At 34.2% G+C, this 23,203-nt stretch overlaps 1 protein-coding gene and 1 non-coding gene across 10 annotated transcripts in view; one reads left to right on the top strand and one right to left on the bottom strand.

Moving 5' to 3' along the window:
- Nucleotides 1–23,203, bottom strand: part of CDKAL1 (CDK5 regulatory subunit associated protein 1 like 1) — a 459,847-nt gene that overhangs the window by 168,707 nt on the left and 267,937 nt on the right. The gene's annotated exons all lie outside the window — the stretch shown is intronic.
- LOC111741633 lies at nucleotides 19,553–19,671 on the top strand. The gene has a single exon (XR_002781042.1). It is a non-coding gene; the product is annotated as a 5S ribosomal RNA (ribosomal RNA).

Here is a 23,203-nt window from a genome sequence, read left to right on the forward strand (position 1 = left end):
TCTAGAGTCCTTTTTATTTTCCTTTAGTGGTCTGAATAAAAAATAATTTCTGAGGCTATCCTCTGAACTCAAGAATATTTTACCCTGATTGAGTTGTACATACTACAGTTCCAAGGCAACACCTCTCTTTGAGAAGGAAGTTTATTTTGAGAAAGGTAGAAAGTGAGGAGGGAGAGAGTTTTCTTCCTAGTGATCCTTCCCACACTCCATAAGCAGTTTAGTAACATCTAGTATTTTTAGGCTCCAACAATGTTGTACAGAAACCTAAACTAAATTGAAATGTTAACTGAAAAATGAAAGAACCACATTAATTTGATGGGCTCACAAATCAAACTCAGCTATATATGTTTATTTAAAAACCACAAAACACAATCTGTGGCTTTTCATTATTTATTTAATATAAAGTATTCTCTACTCTTTACTTATTTAGCAGTGGAAAACGTGCATCTAAGTGACTGCAAAAATATGCATTTTACATCAAATGGACATAATATAAATGCTTTATTTACTAATGTTTTATCTATTACCTACATCTCCCTTTTAAATTTCATAAAATGAGTTCAAAGAAAAAACGCCTTTTCCAAATCCAGTCTCTTAAAATGTTATCATTGACTGTTCTCTTTCCATCACTGCCCGGAATGTCAATTTTTCTCTGACATAGCTCCAGTGATGCTGCAGACCATGCTTGAGACCAGGCAGTATGTCAGAAGCTGCAATACAGTGAAGGAAATAAGACTTTTAGCTTCCTCAAAAGGGCCACTTTTTGAGGAACACAATTTTAGAGTGACTGTCAAAATATGCATATTCCCATAGGGTAATCATGCACTCGAATATGTGTTTGGACACATTTGTACTTGCCTTAGGGTAGATTATTAAGGGAAGCCATTCTCTTTCTCTCCAGGAATGTTATATAAATAGTGGCAGTTAAACAAAACTAAGGAGACAGAGAGACTTGACCAACCTCTCATGACTGCCAATGTTAGATGTTACTTGCAAATTCTGAAAGCTACTATTGGAAATTACCAGCACCAACAGAACAAACACATCTCTATGTGCCTATCATACAGACACAAACACAAAAAGATATAAGGCCTTTATGTTTATTCTTCTGATAGACATTTTAGATTGTGAATTCCAAACATAAATAACTAAGAATGTGTGAAAATGGAAATACTTATATACTTCTGGAAAGAGGTGTGTGAGCATTTAGGTAATATTCAGCCAAGTTAAAAAAATAAGCATATTCATTAACCCAAAATTTCACTTAGACACAATATACCTTGAAGTAACTCTCACATGCGTATGCAATAAATAAATACAAAGATGTTCAAAGCAATTCCATTGTTTCTAATTGGATATAGACCAAATATCCATCAGATGAATAAATTATAAATTCACATAATGAAATACTATTGAGCTATTAAAATGAGTGAAACAGATATTGGACCAACATGGATAGCTCTATAAAACAAAAGGGTGAGTGCAAATAGAAAAGTTGAAAAACATTTGAGAATATGAAGCAATTTATTAATATTATAAACCTACGAAACACACACACACACACACACACACACACATACACACACACACACACACACACAAGTACCAAATCATGAGAGCAGTTACTTCTGGTAGAGAAGCAGGAGAATAAAACCTGGTAGGAGATGACAGAGAATTTCAACTTTACCTGTAATATTTTATTTCTAAAAAAAAATCTGAAGAGCATGTGACAATACTACCATTTGTTCATTATCTGCAGAAAATTCAACAACTTTTGCTATATTACATGCATTTTATGTGTTATTTTTATTTGTCAAAACTAAAGTTAGAAAATACATTAACAGTATAAAATAAAAATAAGAATTACTGCTATAAATTAATGGTTTAGCTCTATAAATATGAGGTCAGTTATTGCTTGTGTAACATTTAAACATGAAATAAAAGACCTTCAAACTTTCCCAAATAGAATATCTCTGATTTAGAAGAGTAGCCTTTACAAAGATCATTATTCAAAATTCCTTAAAAAACAAAACAGCTTAAATTTAAGACTTTAAAAATTTAAGGTGTTAATGTGTTTCTTCCTTGATGCCACTTGAAAAAATATTTACTATATGTGTGAAAGCACAACAACGACAACAAAAAAGAATGCAGAATGCAAGATCAGACGTTAATTCTCCAGGAGTTCTAAAGCCAGTAAATTTATCACTGTCAAATTAGGAAGATCATTTGTTTTATTGTCCTGTTTTGTTTTGTTTTGTTTAGGAAGACCATTGGAATGGTACAGTAAGAAAAGAATTTTTGTTGAATATATATACTAATTTACAAACAATATTTGACTAAAAAATAGTTACGCTAATTTTAAGAATCAAATAGTTGACGTCAATAATAAACTGGACTAGAAATTAGTGCATCAGACTGACTTCAAAATAATATTTTAGGTACTTAGTAGGCAACCAATAAGCAAACGAACTACCAATATCCTTAACATGAATTCCATTTTCCTCTTGACTAAAATGTACTTAGCACACAATTACATGTCAAAATGTTTGAAACGTATTTCTTTTCTATGTATTTATAGTTCATTTATAATCAAACCACTTTAATGCTTTGATAAGGGCTGTATTGCTAGCATGAAATAATGTTAATTTCTGTGCTAGTAAGAAATGTTCAAAGTTATATACCCAATCTTTTTGTTCACATACTACTCTACTAAAACTTCTATTAGTCACTAATTGCTTGAGCATTTATTCCATACCCAGCCTTTTGCACACATTTCTTCATTTGATTCTCACAACTCCATGAAGTTAGTTCTGTCATTATCCTCACTTTGCAAATAGGGAACTGAGAATAGAGATGTTAAATAACTTATCTAAAATCATGTAGATTCAGCAAATAGGAGAAGAGTGATTTATGTGACTGCGTCTAAGTACTTAACCATTATACATTTTACATACTACCAGACAGAAAACCTTAGAAATAACATAGATAAGTACAGCTTTGTACACAATAAAAAACTGTGCAATGAAGCAAAATACACTTTAAATTTTACATTATTTTTCCTTCAGGCCCTCTTTACTCAATCCAGCCTTAACATATCCCTTATTCTTTATCATAATTACTGAAAACAGTTGCTACAGGCACAAGATCTAAAGTGAATATGCCAAGAACCATTTAGTTACATGGTGGGAGGCAGGTGCGCTGAACCCTATTGTTCTCTTGCTCTGATGCTAGCGAAAGGCCAACAAACACCTTATGGCAGCAGGCTGTGAACTACATCCAGTACAGTGACTTCAATGAATCATGATCATCTTACTGACTGCAGTCAAATCCCAAAGAATTTAGTACCTTATTAAGATGTCCTAATTTACTTCTTCGATGATGCCAAGTCAAAAATATCAGCCATGAAAAATAAAGGGTGCACAAAGAGCTACATATTTGGGATCATTCCAGACCCACCAACAAGGTAATGCTATTCTGCTTTCAACAGCTGTTTCTCCTTACCTGAGGTGAGGCAGGTGCAGGACAAAGGAAGCAAATGACTCTGCACCTGCTCCTCAAACTCAACTCAGGTAAATCAGTAAAGCTGACCTTTGTGAGCTTGTCACCAGGAGCAGATGTCTAGTGGAAGACAAGGAGGGGCTCATCCACTTGACTTTACCTCAGTTGAATTCATTCAGTTCAACCAATCTGATCAGACTCCTGTCTCCTGAAGGTATGGTGTATCTAGAAAGACTCTCTGAAAATACTGTAACAAAATCCTAGCATGCCAAGGTACAAATGATAGTTAATATAAGGTAAATGAAAACTCCTTAGAAAGAATTTTAAAGTAAGAACTGCTTTATTAATTCTGGAGGTTTTGTGAAGCTGAAGAAGGGTTATAAAGCACATACACTGTTTTAACTTTTTCTTATAGAATATTTCAAACATAGACATAAGTAGACAGTAAAATGAATCCTCAGGTACTCATGAATCAGCTGCAATAAATACATATAACCCACGACCAGCTATCTACGCCCCCTGCCCTTGCCAGAGATTTTTGAGACAAATCACAGATATATTGTTTCATTTATACATATTTCATTATTACCACACCTAAAAAGTTTTAAAATAATTCATTTTCCATTTTTTAAAAGTTTGTTTGAATAAGTATCTATATACAGTCTATACATTGCAATTTTCTTTTAATTCTTTTAATCTATAAGGGTCTCCCTTTAGCTCTCTCTTCCATCCTTCTCTTCCTGCCACCTCTTCTTTGTTGAGGAAACTGTCTTTGATTCTATAAAGTTTCTTGCAGTCTGACTTTTGCTGACTGCATCCCTGAAGTGTAGTGTAGCATGTCTGCACACCTTCTGCATCACCTGGATCAAATCTGCATTCAGCTTTTTTGGTAAGGTTTCCTCAAATAAGTGTGGAAACACTTATTTTTACCAAAGATACACAACAAGCAAAAGTTGCAAAAGTGATAAAGAAAAAGAAAGACACAAAACAGCCACTCTAAGAATGCTACAGTAACTGATAGTAGATTTTGGGGAAGAAAATCTCTGAAGACTAAATTTAAAAAGAAAAACACACAATCATTAAATCTGGACAAGCTCCATAAGCACATAAGAAATAAGCAGGATGGGCAGCAAAGGGTGACATGGGACAAGACTGGAGGATGACTGACACACCACTTGGCGTCACCTCCCGTGATCCACACACCGTGGGAAGAGTTATTAACTCGAGGTAAGGACAGGCTCCACATGCCCACAGAGATCATGTTCGAGCTCAAGCCAAAGCTTTCCAATGCCTATGCAGTTCACGACCGCCAGCACTAGGGAGCTGGTAAAGAGATAATGAGAGGAAGGCTTGAAGTACTAGGCCACCATTACATCTCATTACTGCAGGAATATTACTCTCACCTCTTAAAAAGAAGCCATTCTTCCTGTAACCCACATGGCAGCCAAGCCAATTACTGGGTAATGTATGGGCTCTGTCCCAGAACCTCTGCGTTTGAAGCCTGACACTGTCACCTTCTATCTTTGTGACTGTGGGCAAATTATTTGTCCTCTCTGGACCTGTTTCCTCATCTGTCATATGAGGTGATCATAATAGCACCTCCTTTTGTGAGTATTCAACAAGGTAATACAAATAAAGCATTTAGAAGAGTCACCAGAATTACAGAAACTGTATTAAATATTCAATAATATCTTTTTAAAATTACTGTTATATTGAAAAATTAAGCTATTATTGGTTACCACTGAAAATTACAATACTTCTTATATAATGCCTTTACCTACAATCTGAAAGCAATGTTTCGGAAAAAAAAAATTTGATACAAATTGCCCGGTGTACTTGTTAGAAAGATAAATGTCATGACCTCTATCCTAGACACATTGAGGCAGAATCTTGAGGAAAAGTGTGTAGAAAATATATTTTGAACAACATTCCAGATGATCTGTATTTTAAACAATGTTAAAGAAACACTGGAGAGCTCAAGAGAGAAAATTTTGGATGGCACGAGGTTTTGATAGCAAGTATATTTCTTTTCCATCAGACTTCTTGAAATTACAATGGACAATAGAAAAAAAAATGTGATTTTATACTCTTTCATTCCTGAAAAATACATCAAATTATCTACTGCACACTATTTCTACCACATATGTTGCTGAGCATTTTTTTCTTCACAACTGCTTACAGCGTTCAAATCTGGGCACCAAAGATTTTATCACTTGAGAGGAACTTCTCGAGAAAGGAAAGCTACCATAAACAACACTGTGCATCTTGCTTAGAGTCTACAAATTGATAATTAAGCAATAAGAAACATCAAGATGTAGCTTGAAGCATTAGTTATTAACATACATAGTGAGTACATTGTAAAACATCAAGCTGTAACTGCCCAGGGCCAGTAGTAAGAGCCCCATAAAATATGCAGTTGTTTTATGCCAATGTTATATCTTCTAAACCTAGAATTACTTTTTTCTTTCATATCATTAACTAGTTTTTATCTGATGTAAATTATACATAAAATAAAATGCACAGATCTGAAGTGATTCTGGACAACTATAACCCAAACTTATCTGAAGACACAGAACATTAACAGTGCTCTGAAAAGTGACCTCATGTGCCTATCAATCTCAACTATTCCCCGAGCCCCAACCCCTGCCATATCCCAGAGGTAGAAATACACTGAATGTGTTTCTACAACAGATTAGTTCTGCCAGTTCTAGAGATTCACATAAATAGAATCATACTCTGTGTGTCTCTTGTGTAATGCTTTCATTTAGCATGTTTTTGAGAAAAATTTTTGTTATTGCTTATATCAGAAGCTAATTCCTTTTAATTGCTAAATAATACTCCATTGTATGAATAAACTACATTTTGTTTTCCATTCTTCAACTGATGGACAAACGGGCTGCCTAATTTCTTTGGCTATCATGAATAAAATAGCTATAAACATTCCTTTACAAGTGTTTTGGGACCACTTCTTTAATTTCTCCTCAGTAAATGAGTGGAATTGCTGGATCAGAGGACACGTATATATTTACTTTTCTAAGAAATTGTCAGACATTTTCCTAAGTAGTTGGAAACCCCAATTCCCAACAACAACGTATGAAAATTCCTGTTCCTACACATCCTTGCCAACATTTACTGTTGTCAATCTTTTAAATTTTGGTAACTGTACTAAATGTTTAGAAATATCTTCTTGCAATTTGAATTTGCATTTCCTTGATGACTCATGATACTGAACACTTTAGTGGACTTATTGGTCATTTGCATGTCTTCTTTTGTGAAATATCTGTTCAAATATGTTGCCCATTTTTAAATTCAGTTGTTTGTCTTTATGTTATTGAGGTTTAAGAATTCTTATATGCTGGACATCAAGGTTTTGCCAAATAAATGTATTAAGTTTCTCCAAGTCTATTGCTTGATTATTCATTTTAACAATTTTTAATTTTAATTTTTATTTTACACTTCAGTGACATTTATTACATTCACAACCTTGTGACTATTATCACTATTTCCAAAACTTTCCAGACAGAAACTCTGTATCCATTAAGCAGTAACTCCCTGTTCTTCCTTCCCCTCAGTCCCTTCCCGCCCCTCAGTCCCTCCTCACCCGCTCAGTCCCTTCCTGCCCCTCAGTCTCAATGAATTTGTTTATTCTAGATATTTCATATAAATGTAATCATATAATATTTGTCCTTTGGGGTTTAAGCTTATTTCACTTAGCATAATGTTTTCAAGGTTCATCATGCAATAGCATGTACCAGAACTTCATTCATTTGAATGGCTAAAAAATACTGAATTGTATGTATATACCACCCGTTGTTTATCCATTCATCTGTTGATGGACATTTAGGTTGTTTAAACTTTTTGGCTATTGTGAATAATGCTGCAATGAACACTGGTACCACTGGTATACAAGTATCTATTTGAGTACCTGTTTTCAGTTCTTTGGGATATATACATAGGAGTAAAGATGCTAGGTCTTTTAAGTTTTTGAGTAGTAGCCACAGTACTTGCACCACTTTACATTCCCACCCAACAATGTACAAATGTTACAATTTCTCCATGTCCTCACCAACACTTGCTATTCTCCATTTTTAAAATTATAGACATCAGAGCTGGTATGAAACGGTATCTCACTGTGCTTTTAATTTGCATTCGGGTAATGACTAATGATGTTTTGAGCATCTTTTCATGGGCTTTAATTTAAAAAAAAAAAAAATGCCTGTTCACATCCTTTGCCTATTCTCTCATCAGGCTTTGTTTTTGAATTGTAGGAGTTTCCTGTATATTCTGGTTATTAATTTCATCAAATTTATGGTTTGGAGATATTTTCTCCCATTCTGTAACTTGTCATTTCAGTTTCTTGATATTGTCCTTTAATGTATGAAAGTTTTATATTCTGATGAAGTCTAATTTATCTATGTTTTTTCTTTTGCTCCTTGTGCTTTTGGTGACATATCTAAGAATCCAATGCTAAATACAAGGTAATGAAGACTTATTGTTATGTTTTCTTCTAAGAGTCTTATTGTTTTAGCTCTTTTTATATATGGCGTGAAGTCTAACTTTATTCCTTTGCATGAGGAAATCCAGTTATACCAGTACCAATTGGTGAAGAGATTTCTATGTTTCACCACCACCGCATGCCTGGAATAAATCTCACTTGGTGGTGGTGTATAAGTCTTTTAATATGCTGTGAGGTTTAATCTGCTAGTATTTTTGCTGAGGATTTGTGCATCTATATTCCTAAGTGATACTGGTCTGTACTGCTAATATTTTTTTCGAGCTTTGGTATCAGGGTAATAATAATGGCCTCAGAGAATGAGTTAGGAAACTATCCTCTTCTATTTTTTTCAGAATCTGAGAAGGGTTGATGTTAATTTTTTTTTAAATGTTTGGTAGAATTCACCAGTGAAGCCATCTGGTCTTGGACTTTTCATTATTGAGTATAATTAATTTTTCAATAAAGTCCTTTGAAAGATATTCTCTCATATTATACAACTTTTCAAATATACAGAAAAGTTGAAATAACTTTACAATGAACCCCATATGACCACTACCTAGATTTTACAATAAACATTTTACTACACTTGCTTTACCACACAACTACCTCTATTTTTATGCATTTAAGTAAGATAAAGACATCAGTACACTTGACTCTAAATATTTCAGTTAGCACATGATTAACTCCAGCTGCCACTAGCTACATGTGGCTATTTACTTTTAAATTAACTAAAATTAAATAAGTGAAACATTCAGTTGTTCAGCTGCAATAGCCATATTTCAATATTCAATAGCCTCATGTGGCTAGTGGCTACAAAATTACTGGAGGAATATCCAATCATAGTTACAGACTCTGCCCACATTCAAAGGGAGGGAATTATATAAGGCATGTACAGCAGAGACTGAGAACCTTGGGGGCCATATTTTAAATCTGCCTGCCACGTGTGGGAAAGGGGCAGCTGCCTGGACTTATATTCATCTTGACTGAAATGCAGAAACTGGGAAAACAATGCACGCAAAGAAGGCGAGAGGAGGCTCATTCCTCTACTCAATCCAGTTCCTCACTGCTCTATGTCCCATCCAGCCACCAGCTGAGAGTTGAGTTTCATTTCCTTCGATAAGGACTTGGAAAGGTCCTTTCAGAAGAATTACAGGCGGGGCCCTATACCAATCCCTGTTAGAACTCTTGGTAATACTTAAAGTATGGAATCTTGTCTAAACCTCACAAATAACTGGAGCCTTCTCTCTTACAAACGAGCAAAGAAAACAGAGCATAAAAAATTTTCAGCAGCAAAAGGAAATAGAAATCAAAGTGCCAGAGACAAATTCCCATCAATATAAAAGGTAAATACATATTATTTTTCAGTTTTGAAATTTCTTCTTAACGACACACAAAAGGACACTGACTCTAGATATCAGAGGAAGCCATCATGAGAAGAAAATGTATCACAATAAGTAAAGACCACATGAAAATGAAAACTGGTGAGGAAAATCAGAAACTGCCTTAGGTGTGTTCTCACAAAACTCTGTATGTGAATGTTTATAATGGCTTTATTTACAACTGTCAAAATTTGGAAACGACCCAGAGGTCCTTCAACTTGGTGAACATATAAACAAACAGTGGTACATTCACACAATGGAATACTACTCAGCAATAAAAAAGAATGTACATGAATATTATGGACAAATCTCAAATATATCATAAGTGAAAGAAGCCAGAGTCACAAAGCTACATATGATTCCATTTATATGACATTATGAAAAAGGCAAAACTAAAAGGACAAAAAACAAATTTGTGGTACAAAGGGCTACAGTAAGAAGAGGGTCTGACTACCAAAGGACATGGACATTTTTGTGGGTGGTACAACTGTTTGGTACTTTGACTATAGTGGCAGTTACAATTTCCAAAAAGAATAAATATTAAAGTATATAAATAAAACATGATTAACTACTTTGGAAGCAGAAAGAGAATTTCTGAGATTGCATAAAAGTGAACTAAGGAGGACAGAGTTAAGAAATAAAACCATAACAAAAAAAAAGAAAATAATAACAACGTTCTAGCAATAGCAAAAAACATTTCACAGAGAGCCATTTTTGGAATAAATGGAGTTCAAAGAGATACATGGAAATAATATGGTTGTTTACCTAGAAAGCCCAAAAGAACCAACTAAACAGCTACAGGATTAATAATGAATAAGAGAACTCAATAAAATGTCTGGATAAATATAGCAAAATCAATAGCTGCCTATCTACATGTGATAAAATTAGAAAATATAAGAGTCCATTCACAAGAAGCTAAAAATAAATTATTAATAAGAAATGTACCAGATATAGAATAGAAAATGAAAGTTTATAGATTTAGATATCATATATACAGAACGCACGCTTATATATATATACAAAAATATAGTAAAGAAGGAATTATACACAACGGAAAAAGGAAAGTCTTTTTTCAATACTTCTTGAAGGGTAGTCCCAAACTGGCAGCATCTCAGAAGTTGAAAGAAATGCAAATACTCAAGTTCTACATCAGACCCACTGAATCATAAACTCTGGGAATGAGGCTGAGCAATTTATGGCTTTAACAAGCCCTCCAGGTGATTGTGATATTCCTGAAAGTTTGAGAACCAAGATGCTGATGTTACTGACTTGGGGAATCACTAATCCATTTAATGAATAATGATGGGACAAAGGCTTAGCTATCTGGAAGGATACCATATTAAATATAAGTTCCAGGTGGATAAAGAATAGTTAAGGCAAATGCCTGGATAACTTCCCCAATCCTTAGAGAGCTGGCAATCCCTTGTCAAGGAAGCCCTCCAACTCACCAGCCAAGTCACCTGTGAATGCCCTCCCACCTGAGTTGCTCAGGTGTGCATGATATTATAATAAGAAGTTTTATAATCTTTTTTTAAGCTTTTGGGGAACTTATTTAGCAATCCTCTCCCTCCCCCCCACCACTCTATAACATATAACTCAATTATTTAACTTTTAGATAACAACTTTTCAAATATGTTTTCAGACTCACATTATATATGAATTCAGCAGCTTTATGTACACCATATAAGACATAGGTCACGGATAAATATATAAATAATGAAAAGACCAATATTATGATATATTTTGGCATCTTGGTTTTATATTAAAATACTATAAAAAACTGAAAGAATTTAGTTTATTTGATGGGGTAAAAAAATATGTAACATAAAATATGTAGAACTACTTACAATTCATTCATATTTCCACTCTAAGTATTCTGGAACCTTTGGCAAACTCCACCATTTTGATACACAGGGGAATTATTTACAGAAATTTCAGTACAAAAAAATATGCCCCTGAGTGCTTCTCTGTGTGTGATGTGAAAGACATAGAATTTACTTATGAAACTATAAAAAAATAATAACTATTAAAGTCATAACCTCTGAGAAAATGAAAACTACTGTCTTGGTAAACAAAACAGTTTTCTGACAGGAAAGCAATGGCAAGAACATGGCAGAAAATCCTGCTCAGAACACCCAAAGAGATCTGAAAGTGAGAAAGACAAGAGGCACACAGATTTAAAATGCAAGGAAACAGAAAATGAGAAAAGGTTGGAAATAGAAGATAATAAGTATCAAAATTTCATACTGTAATTCAAAAATGTATAGTCAGGGTAAATCTTTTAATTGACTATGAGGAAAAGGCTCTGTTTAAAAAAAAAAAAAAATTTGGTCAACCTCTTCGTTTTGGTAGGTTGGGTTCTCTCAAAAAATATTAGTTCAGGATGTGAGCAGCAAATAGCAGGGGTCACTTGCACAGCACAGGAACCAGAAGTCCAGGGAAATCAGGGATGATTTTTAGAGCCAGAGAGGTAAGAAAAGACAGAGGAGGTCAGGAGCAAGAAGTCTATGAAATCAAGCAAGGATAGTAAAGAATTTGCTGATAACAAGTGTTAAAGAAGAATGAAGCTCACATTTCAAAATACCAGGCAGAGAAGACAGTAAGCCTAAACCCAGAACATAATTTTTGCTTCTGCGCGAACCTCTTAATCTCAGGTTCTTCAGCTATAAAAGCAGAAATAATAATTACAAAAAATAGTTTTGAAAGTTAAATGGCATAAAAACTGTTAAAGTGCCTTGAATAATGACAGGAAATGTTGTTTGTTGAGAGTTTTTGTTTTGTTTTGTTTTAAGCATATAGGGGCAGTTTAAAATCCAAGAGATGTATTCTGCTCCCCCTAACCAGGGAGTACCAACACATTAAAACTACCTGGAGATTCTCACTGTGCCTTCCTCCCACCACCAAAATTTTATTTGCCCCTTCTGGGGAGCCTGGCTTTCTCAACGGTACTAGAGGCTTTCTGGGTCAACAGAAAAGGGAAGAGAGCCCACCTGAAAATAAGTCTTACCACTGCATAGGTAATTCTCTATCCTCTAAGTAACTGGAACAATTACTAAGGGAAGAGATTTATTTAAAAACTTATACAGCTGTCATGGTTGGCTTTAAAGATTTATTGATTTATTTAACACTTGAAGAAACTCAGGACAACAGCATAAAGCTGTTGTGTGTAGAAATAGAGTAGGTAGGTTCTGTGGTAGGTTAACACAGAAAGAGCAACTTTAGATCAAAATTGGCAGGAGAAAAGGGAAAAGCTTAATCAGTAAGAACAGATAAGAAGGATGTTCAAATACACAAGGGGTAAAGACGCTCTAGTCAATAAACAGTGTGGGGAAAACTGAACAGATACATGTAAAAAAATGCAACTTGACCACCTTCTTACACCATATATCAAAATAAACTAAAAGTGGATTAAAGACATAAATTTAAGACCCAAAACCATGAAACTCCTGGAAGAAAACACAGGCAGTAAATTCTCTGACACTGCTCTTAGTAATATTTTTTTCTGATATGTTGCCTCAGGAAAGGGAAACAAAAGAAAAAATAAACAAACTAAAAAGTTTTTCCACAGCAAAAGAAACCATCAACAAAATGGAAAGACAACCTACTGAATGGGAGAATGTATTCTCTCCAATGATATATCTGATAAGGGGTTAATATCCAAAATTTATACAGAAGTCATGCAACTTAACACCAAAAAAAACTAATAATCCAATTTAAAAAATGGGCAGAGGAACTGAATAGACATTTCTCCAAAGAGGACAAACAGATGGACAATAGACATTAGTGATTTCTCACTAATCATCAGATAAATGCAAATTAAAACCACAGTGAGCTATCAGCTCACACCTGTCAGAATGGCCATCATCAATAAATCAACAAACAAGTGTTAGTGAGGACGTGGAGAAAAGGACGTGTACTATCAGTGGGATTGCAAATCGGTGCACCCACTATGGAAAACAGTATGGAAGTTTCTCAAAAAAATAAAAATAAAACTATGACCAGCAATTCCACTTCTGGGTATTTTTCTGAAGAAAACCAAAACACTAATTCAAAAAAGATAGATGTACCCCTATGTTCATTGCAGTATTATCTGCAATAGCTAGGATATGAAAATGCCTAAGTGCTCATCAATAGATGACTGGATAAAAAAGAGGTGGTACATATATACAACAGAATGGTTAGATTTCATTCTTTTTTATGGCCGAGAATATTACTCGGCCATAAAAAAGAATGAAATCTAACCATCTGCCACAACAGGGATGGACCTGGAAGGTCTTATGCTAAGTAAAAAAAGTCAGAGAAAGACAAATACCAAATGATCTCACTTATATGTGGAATCTAAAGAACAAAATCAACAAACAAAACAGAAACAGACTCATAGATGCAGAGAACAAGTTGATGGTTGCCAGAAAGGAGGGGGGTAGGGGGTAAGGGGCAGGGTGAAAAAAGTGAATGGATTAATAAGTACAGATCGTTATGAAATAGTCATGGGGATATATAGTCAATAATATGGTAATAACTATATATAGTGCCAGGTGGGTACCAGACTAGTAGTCAGGGGATTACTTTGTAAATTATATGTCTAACCACTATGCTGTATACCTAAAACAAATATAAAATAATACTGTCAACTGTAATTTTAAAAATAAAAAAAGGGAGGAAAGGTGAAGAAGAATAAGAGATTCAAACTTCCAGGTATAAATAAGTCATGGGGATGCGGTGTACAGCATAGAGAATATAGTCAACAATATTATGATGGTATTATATGATGTCAGATGGTTGCTAGATTATGATGATCACTTCTTTAGGTATATAAATGTTGAATAACTATGGTGTATACCTGAAACTAATACAATACTGTATGTTAGCTATATTTTAATAAAAATCTTTTTAAAAAATAAAGTTAAATTAATATCCCAGGCACAGAAAAGAAAAAAAAAGGGCATTTGATCTTACTGTTCTCAGTTACTATCTATAGTCTGGGTCTCCACTCTATTCTACTAGTAAAATTTTACTTAGACCCTATATGTTTAAGATATTATATGGGATAGCGACAAAAACATCTTATAGTCCAGTAGAAGTGACAAAACATAATATAAATAACTACAATGCAAAGTAGGAAAGTAGAATATCATTAAACACATGATAGCATCAAGTAGGGTGAAATTACTTCTGGTAGGAGAAATCACAAGTTACAAAACCAACATGGCAATTTTGAGCATGGCCTGAAGGAAGGCAGGAAACTGTCGTCTTGGTAGGAAAGATCCATTATCTTGGTAGGAAAGCTTGAAACACATATGGAAAAATATAAGTAGCTGATTTTGACAGGAGAAGCAAGAAGTGGGTTGCTTAGGACTAAGGCTTGAAATAGAGACCACAAAAAGCCTAAATTTCTAAGCTAAGGAGCTAGAATTACAGACATACACAATCAAACAGATACTTCAAACATTCAAGGACTGTCAAAACAGGATAAATAAGAGATTCTGCTTCTAAGAGAAGGAAGGCTCAATTAAGAGTGACCCCAATGCGCATGTTTAAAATGAGAACCAGCTATGAGTCATGGGTGGATGAGTAACAGTAAGAAATGCACACAGAATCAATATAGTGTCAAAAACAGGTTCTCTTGAGTTCATACTGAAGCACAGCTGAGGAAGCAGAGTCTGAGCCAGCCAGAGTAACCCATGGTGAGTCACTAGTAAATCAATGACACGAGTCTTAGTCCTGGGGCAATGATCTCAGACTGGCCTGTATAATGGCCAGATAGGTACATCTTGGTCCTAGTCAGCCTGTGACAATACCTGAAGATTCTGTGATGGTGAAAATAGGACAGGAATTTTAGACAAAAAAAAAAAATCTGAAAACTTCCAGATACTTTCATGATATTTGACTAAAAATTCCTTAAATCTAGACAGGTCTTAGATTGCAAAGGTTAGTAGTACATGACATGCACAAATCTGTCAGGGTCAGAATCCCTATACTCATTTAACAATTGAGGCATTTGCATATTACTGAGTTATATTTGCTGTTAAAATGTATTTTTTTGGTGACATGTCCTGTATTTGCACCACTGCATGCAAGAAAGCTTCCCTACCCACACAAGTCTTCTCTATCACACACTGATCAGACCACAGTGCAAATGCTTGCTTATTCTTCTGTATTCATAGCAGTCCACACTATTCTCCCTCCACCTCCATTAGAATGTCAGTTCTATAAGGCCAAAATTGTAACTGTCACCACTATGTCTTCCAACACCTAGAACATACTATATATTAAATAAATGTGTTGACTGAATAAGTGTATTGACTTTTTAGCTGGCTCTGGCTAGCATGTAAACATAATATTTAAAAGTCTAATTTGTAAGAATATTGACAGTAAAGAGATAAGAGGAATACACACACAAACACACATGTGTATTGGGGAAGTGGTCAATCTTTCAATTAATTGTTTTAATTATTTAAAGATGCTAAAGCAAAATACTCAAAACTGACTGTCCCTTTCAATACAAGAAAACAAAATGTTATATACTGAATCCTAGATTTCTGTTACTACTTTGATAAAATCAGAATATATAGTTTCTATGATAAGAATTTAAGACACCAAAATGTTTCAATTCTGAAGTAAAAAACTTTTACTAAAAATCTGTCCTTTTAATAAGTCTACACCTACAGAAAAAAATAATAAAACTATACTAACCACAATCTGTGAAATGAATACACTACCATTTGGACACATTATTACATAGCAAATGCTAAATCTTCATATCTGTTTCTTGGTATTCACAGTATGACAGATCTTAACATGGTGTGGGCAACACTGATAACCTGGATAGCCCTTATTCCCTTAGGAAGGATAGTAACCAAAATCAGGCAGGTTTTTTCCCTTTAGTTACATATGTTCAGGCCTATTCGAAACAGTATCTTACTTAGGTGGCTTTTCCAAGAAGTATGAATTGTCCTAACAAGTCTATCAGTTAGATATTATCCTTCTTTTACAGATGAGGAAACTAAGGCTCAGAAAGTTTGAGCAATTTGTTTGACAAGATTACACACCAAAGTAGTGACAGAGTCTGAATTCACATCTAGGTATATCTGACCGTACAGTTCAAATTCTTTCCAAGAAACACTATCTCCTCTATGCTCAAAATAAAAAGCTTTGGAAATGAAATATGAGAAGAAAAAAATTAATGAATTTAATTTATGGCATACAATTTCCCAGCAATGTACAATATTTCTATTTTGCTTAAAATATGTCCACTAGATAAGAGACAACGGCTGGGTTTTTTTCTCTAAGGATGAGTCCACACTCAACGGGAGTGGCATCCTAAATGTTCGGACACCTTAGCAGCAAGTAGTAGCAGCCCATCCTCCTCACTTATATTGGCAACACCTGTATACACAGTTTATCCTTACTTCCAGCCTCAAGTGGAAGAATCTCTGCTTCTTAAAACTTCAGTGACTTCTCTGATCATCAGTTTAGCCCTGTCAGTTTAAACTACAGGTTCTTATATTTATAAGCAGCAACACACCAGTGTGTTCAGATCCTGAGTCAGCTTCAAAAACCCCAGCAGCAGCTGGTAAAAATGGAATGCTAATTCATTACAGATGGCAAAACACTGCCTACATTTTAATTTATTTACATTTTCAGAAATTTTGAATCTGCAGTTAGAGTGCCAAATTATTTTAACATGTAAGTTTAGCCTTTTTCAATTCAGTCTGTGCTCAATAAAAATTAATGTTTATATGTTAAAAATTCTTTCAACAAACCCAATTAGTCCTATATTCCCATAGTTTATATTTTAAAAGCTTTTTAGGATGGTAAGTCTTTCTTGAATTTCTTATTATACAGGTCACACGCAGAGATGGAACAATATTAGGTCTGAATCGTACTAATTTTTTTCAAATAGAACTATGATATATAAGAATAATTTTCAATACCTTTGTATTTTCCACAATTGCTATGTTTAGTAATGTGAGACTAATAAATTAATAAATTGTAAGATTATTAAATGGCTTTATAGACCCTATTTTATCATTAGTTAAGGTAACAGGAAAAAGAAAACACATTATTAATTTTTAAAAGCTAACTGAACAGAGAAAGGAAATACCCAAATTAAATGCTTATAGCACTGCTGCCCCCTCCTGGAATCAGTCTTCTAACCCCCCTCCCCAACATTTCAGAAACAACAGTGAAGATGAAATATTTTAAATCCAAATACTGAAACATCTTCTAAGAGCTTCTACTTTTTTTCTCTCTCTCGCTACAAAGACATAATTATCAAGTGATATACAACCATTCTCCTCAAATCCCTAGTGCTTCCTGGGAGCAAATGACCTTGCTACCTACTTATTAAATGAGCTAGAGAACATTCATTTTGAAAGTCTTTAACGTTCCTTCTCATGCTTCAAAATTTCTCAATTTTTTTTTGACACAAACCTTCCTTTTCCCTTTCTGTATTAGAGTAGAAAATGTCCTTACTGTTTTGCTTGTCTAATCTTACTATCCTCTCCCATCTCCTCTGAAATGGCTCTCCCATGATATAAAATCCATCTCTCTAATAAGATAAGAATCTATCTTCTTTTTCTTTGTCATCTAAAAACATGCATAAATAGTTCCTAATGTAAAAATATTGCTCCCTCCATATAATTTCACCAGCTGCCACAGCACTTCCGTTCTTCTTTCCATAGTTGGGGGCACCAAAGGGTAGTTTTTATGGGGCTTAAGCAATCTCCCCCTGACTGCACACCCAATCCTGATTATTGACTTCTGCCCAATGCCTTTCAAGGCAATACATATAAACAAAACTGTAAGTGAAATCAGTGTGCTTGTTTTAAAACTATAGCTCTTCCATCTGGGACTGCCACCCTTAAGCCCCTTACACGAAGGATTCTGGACTAACCACTACTCTTTTAAATTCACACACTAGCTACTTTGATTTCCTCGCCTCCTCTTAGCTACTCATTCCACTACAATCCAACTTCCTCTTTAATCAAGGGCCTCTTGGAAGTTAAGAAAAGCCTGGTCACTTAACATTTTTTAAGCTTTAAAGAATGTTAAAAATTAAGCAAGGTCAAAACGGTGTTACAGGAATTGTAACATCAAACAAAGCAATGTCTTTTACAACACCCACAGAAATAAATACAATGCCTTGTTAGATGTGGAGGTGAGTTAATAGTCCCCTTAACCTACATTTGGTGGGCCCTGCTCTACCTTCCTGATTCTCAGTTCTCAACTGGGAATAACGCAGTGGTCAAGATCATGGGCTGCACAGTCACCATTTCCTGGTAATGTAAATGTGGACAAGTTATTTAACAACTTCTCTGTGATTCAGTTTTATCACTTGTAAAACAGGATTCTTATAAGATCATAATTATAAACAACTTAAAACAATGCCTGTCATATAATAAATCATATATATAAATCATATATATCAAATAAATCACATTATATATAAATCGGATACATAAATATAAATATATAAATTATCATCATCATCATCATCTGAGTATTATAAAAGCACATAAATAGTAGCTAAATCTACATTTTTCACTAGCTTCCAAGGTCATTCTATGCACACCAAAGTCTGAAAATGACTACTCTAATGAAATTGTTTTCTTAAAATAATCGACGAGTTCCTAATTGTCATATCAATGATTTCTTCTTAAATCTCATGCAAAACAGGTGACACCTTTTCAGCTTTCTGCTCCAATGTGTGACCCCCAAATCTTCATTTAAACATGAACTTAAGAAAGCTTCAGATGAGAATTTGGAAAAGACAGCTATATTTCTCTACAAAGAAAGACTCCAACTCTACACTGGGCCCAAGCCTAAAATTACTCTTTCCTCCCAAATAAGTTGCTCCCCTTTTATTTCCATTTCCTTTACTGATCAACCTTTTCCAATCATTCAGGCTACAAGTCTTAGTCATTTGTGGCTGTGGTGCTTGTTTTTTTTCCTCATCTTCCAATTTTTCAAAATCTGTATTCTAAAATATCCCTTGTTTTAACTCATCCTTTTCAAAGTTTCCAACGCCAGAGTTTAACTCTCTCAGGGACATCTGAACAGCCTTTAATGATCTTTGTCTCTCATGTTTTCCTTCAAATCATCCTTCATATTACAACCTAAATTATTTTCCTAAAATGATTTGTTCTCCTGTTCTCTCTGATTAAAAAAAGAAAAAGGTGTCTACGGCCATGCCACCCTGAACAAGCCTGATCCCCTCTGATCTCAGAAGCTAAGCAGGGTCTGGCCTGGCTAGTACTTAGATGGGAGACCACCTAGGAAGACCAGGTGCTGTAGGCATAAAAAAAATAAGGGATTGTAAACTGATAAGGTCCTTGCAATCTGTGAGGTCAATCAAGGGTTGACTCGCCTAAAAAAAAAGGAAAGTTGATTTCTTTCCAATATTTACAAAATAATGACTAAGCTTTTTGGCTGTGGAAATTAGGCTGCAACCATTTGGCCCCCACAGAATCCATCACACACTGCCATGCTATTCACACTGCACCATGTTCCTAACTAAAACATGCATGTTCAACTCCTTCAGTATATGCTCATATTATTTCCCCAGCGTAGAATGGGAATGTCCTCTCCCACCAAATGCTACATGTCTTTTGAAACTCAGCTCAAAGGTACCTCATTTGTGATTCTGCACCACCTTGAAAGCCAAAATTAATCTTTCTCTGCATTCTGATGACTCTTGCTACATTGTTATTTTTACATGGTTGGGGATACAATTCTGATCATCAAAACTATAATAATGAAGTAGCCTTTTAAGAGATAATCAGGAAAGTACATATTAAGAAAAGTAAGCTTTTCAGAGTACTAAAATAAAAAAGAAGTACTACTGCTCTAACATATACATTTTAAATTAAAATATTTTCAATAATATAAGTTGCTGAATATGTTTTAAGAACATATATTTTTGTGGTTATTCCTTCTTGATATATTTCTGTGACTATTCCTTTCTGTAATTAAAGATATATAAAACTATGCAACTACAATTTTTAAGAAATATGCTTACGTCTTTCCTGTTGCTCCAACTTTGGGCAAAATAAGTTCAAAATTTTAAGTCAGGCATCTACTCAAACTTGGACCACATCATTTGAGAACTCTATGCCTTGTGTTCTTAACCATTCTTTGCTCACAGGTAAAGGGAAAGATAATTTGTTTGTAAACTAATTGAATGTCATACATCTGTGACACACAGATTCAACAGAAAATTATAACTTCAAGGAAAATTTGTATTCTAATGCAAACAAAATAGCGCATTTGGAATCATAATCAAGAAACGAGGAACTATTTAGTATAAAATTCGAAGACAAAGCTAATCTTAAAGGAGGGGACTGCAGAGCCCACCAATCACGGGTCTTGGTCTAGGTCCAATACAACATGAACCTGCAATCTGAATCATTTTTGGATTATTTTGTTGATGTTGATAAGTGTGTTTATTAGCTTGTCATTGTCGTTATGTTCTTGTTATGATAATTATTAGACACATAGCTGCATCTTGTTATCTAATGTATTGATAAAGAAACACATATATTATTATATCACAAAATGTCCTTTTCATATACTGAAAATGATATTTCAACATATTTGTTTTCTTTTAATCCTATGTATTTTATTTTATGCATTTAAAAATATCATCACGAGATAGGACACACAGGTATTTCTCTTAATTGAATAATGTCCTTCAGTTGACATCTCTTGTCTATTAAATATCTTAGAACTGTGTAGGTATATGTCCATCTTTGCCTTTGAAGAATATGCAGTACTAGTAAATATAGGATAGTACTAGTAAAAAATCACTTATTCTAGTGATTTCCTGTGTAATGGTTTCTGTGAAGATAATCTAAACTTTAAAGCATAGGTTCTTAATCATATTTGTTGGTAAAAAGAACCATAACAGTAGCAACCATCAACCGAGTATGCACAGGCCCTATGCTAGGAATATATTATCATGAGTTCTCGCAATCTGTGCAAGGTAAAAGATTTATTATTTTCAGGTTACTGAGAAAACGGAGGCTTGGAAAAGTTAAATTACCTGCTCAAAGTCACAAACCTAGCTAGTGGCCAAGCCAGGATTCAAATAATTTGACCTCACCACCCAGGCTTTTGCTAAACTTGCAGCCTGATAAATAGGTGATCTAGTTAATGGCTACTGAATGTATGAGGCGAAAAATCCGGATATTTAAAAGCTCTGAACACAAATGAGTAAATTTTAGGAGAAAAATTAAATACTGTTGACACACTTCCTGTCCATCATTTCACTATATATTAAGTATTAATCAAATAATTTCCCAAGTGATAACCTGGGGTTTTAACCTCTTCTCTTTTGCTGCTCTAAATGAATTTATATAAATAGAAAAGAGAGGAAAATAAGATATATTTTATTAATCTTTTAGGAACTTTGTTCAAGGTAAATGTGGAAAAAAATTAACTGGGCACTTAAAAATAGTAAATTGCTTACGACCCTCTCCTTTCATGGAGCCAAAGGTGTCCAGACACCAGGTCAGGAATCACTGAAGAAACGTTCGGATAGCAGCACTGTCATTGACAGAAAAGCTCTCCCAGCCTCTGTGCCAGTACACTGACAATCACTGACTGCAGGAACATCACTGGGAGTGCTCATGTAGTTTTTGGAAGAAGCTAATGTGTTTTTCTCTCATTTTCCATTTTAGGAAAATTCATGGAAACGAAATGACGAAATACACGGGGATTCTCTTGGTGGATTTTAATAGAGGTATTTCTAGTATTTATAGAAATCTCTTAAAGAACCACTTACAGTACAAATATTGTATTTGCATTTATTAAAAATATTGTGAAATCACTTATTTAACATCAGTTAAATGCAAGCACAGACTCCAGAAGACTGCCTAAATTATTCTAATACACTACACTCTGTCACAAAATATATAGTATAAAAAAGTCAGCTATCAGATGCTACTTTGTTACAATTTGTGTTATATATACTATAGATTCTAATAAAATTTTTCATGATATTAATATTCATATCAATAAGAAAAGCAGCCATATGTGAACTACCTACAGACATTATGCTAGGTGCCTTAAATATATTATTCTTAATATTATGTTAAAATATTCATAAAAATTAATTTAGGTAGTTTAAAGCATTTTACTTGCCTATAAAATATACAACCTTAAATACCATTTTCTTATTTTAAAAAAATTAACCATTCTTACATGTACAGCTCAGTGGCATTACATATATTTATATTGTTGTGCAACCATCATTATCATTTTCTTATTTTTAAGACTGACTGAAAAATAATTGTTATATTTGAGGCAAAAACTGCATCAGCCTGTAGAAGTAAAATGTGATTTCTTTAACTGACCAAAGAAAATATATATTTGTAACTATTTACTCTTTTAGATACACATTATACTTTTATTTATAAATTATTTTTGGAGGATAAGATGCATTTGGCTAATTTGAACAGGTATTCTATTTTATTAAGAAATAACTACAAAAGCAGTGAATCATTTAGGATCCAATGGTTACTTGGACATTACTAAGGGGTTTTTTACTCAAAAAAAAAAAAAAAAATCAACTCGATGATTGTTTTAATATATTTCACATAGCTGAGATTGTGAATTACATCATGTCAATCCACTGTTGAAAGCAACTTACAACTAAAATGAGATGAGATACTGAACAGATGAAGTGCTGTTCAAAGTCAATGTAGCCCAGACTTAGGGGACAGAAGAATTAATGAGAAAATCAGAATCTACCAGATGGTGCGGCAGGACTTCTCGCTGCACATCGGCCATCTCAAGCAGCTTCTATACATGCACAGCCCCAGGGCCCCAC

Source organism: Pteropus vampyrus, unplaced genomic scaffold (assembly GCF_000151845.1).
Source record: "Pteropus vampyrus isolate Shadow unplaced genomic scaffold, Pvam_2.0 Scaffold80, whole genome shotgun sequence".
Taxonomy (NCBI): domain Eukaryota; kingdom Metazoa; phylum Chordata; class Mammalia; order Chiroptera; family Pteropodidae; genus Pteropus; species Pteropus vampyrus.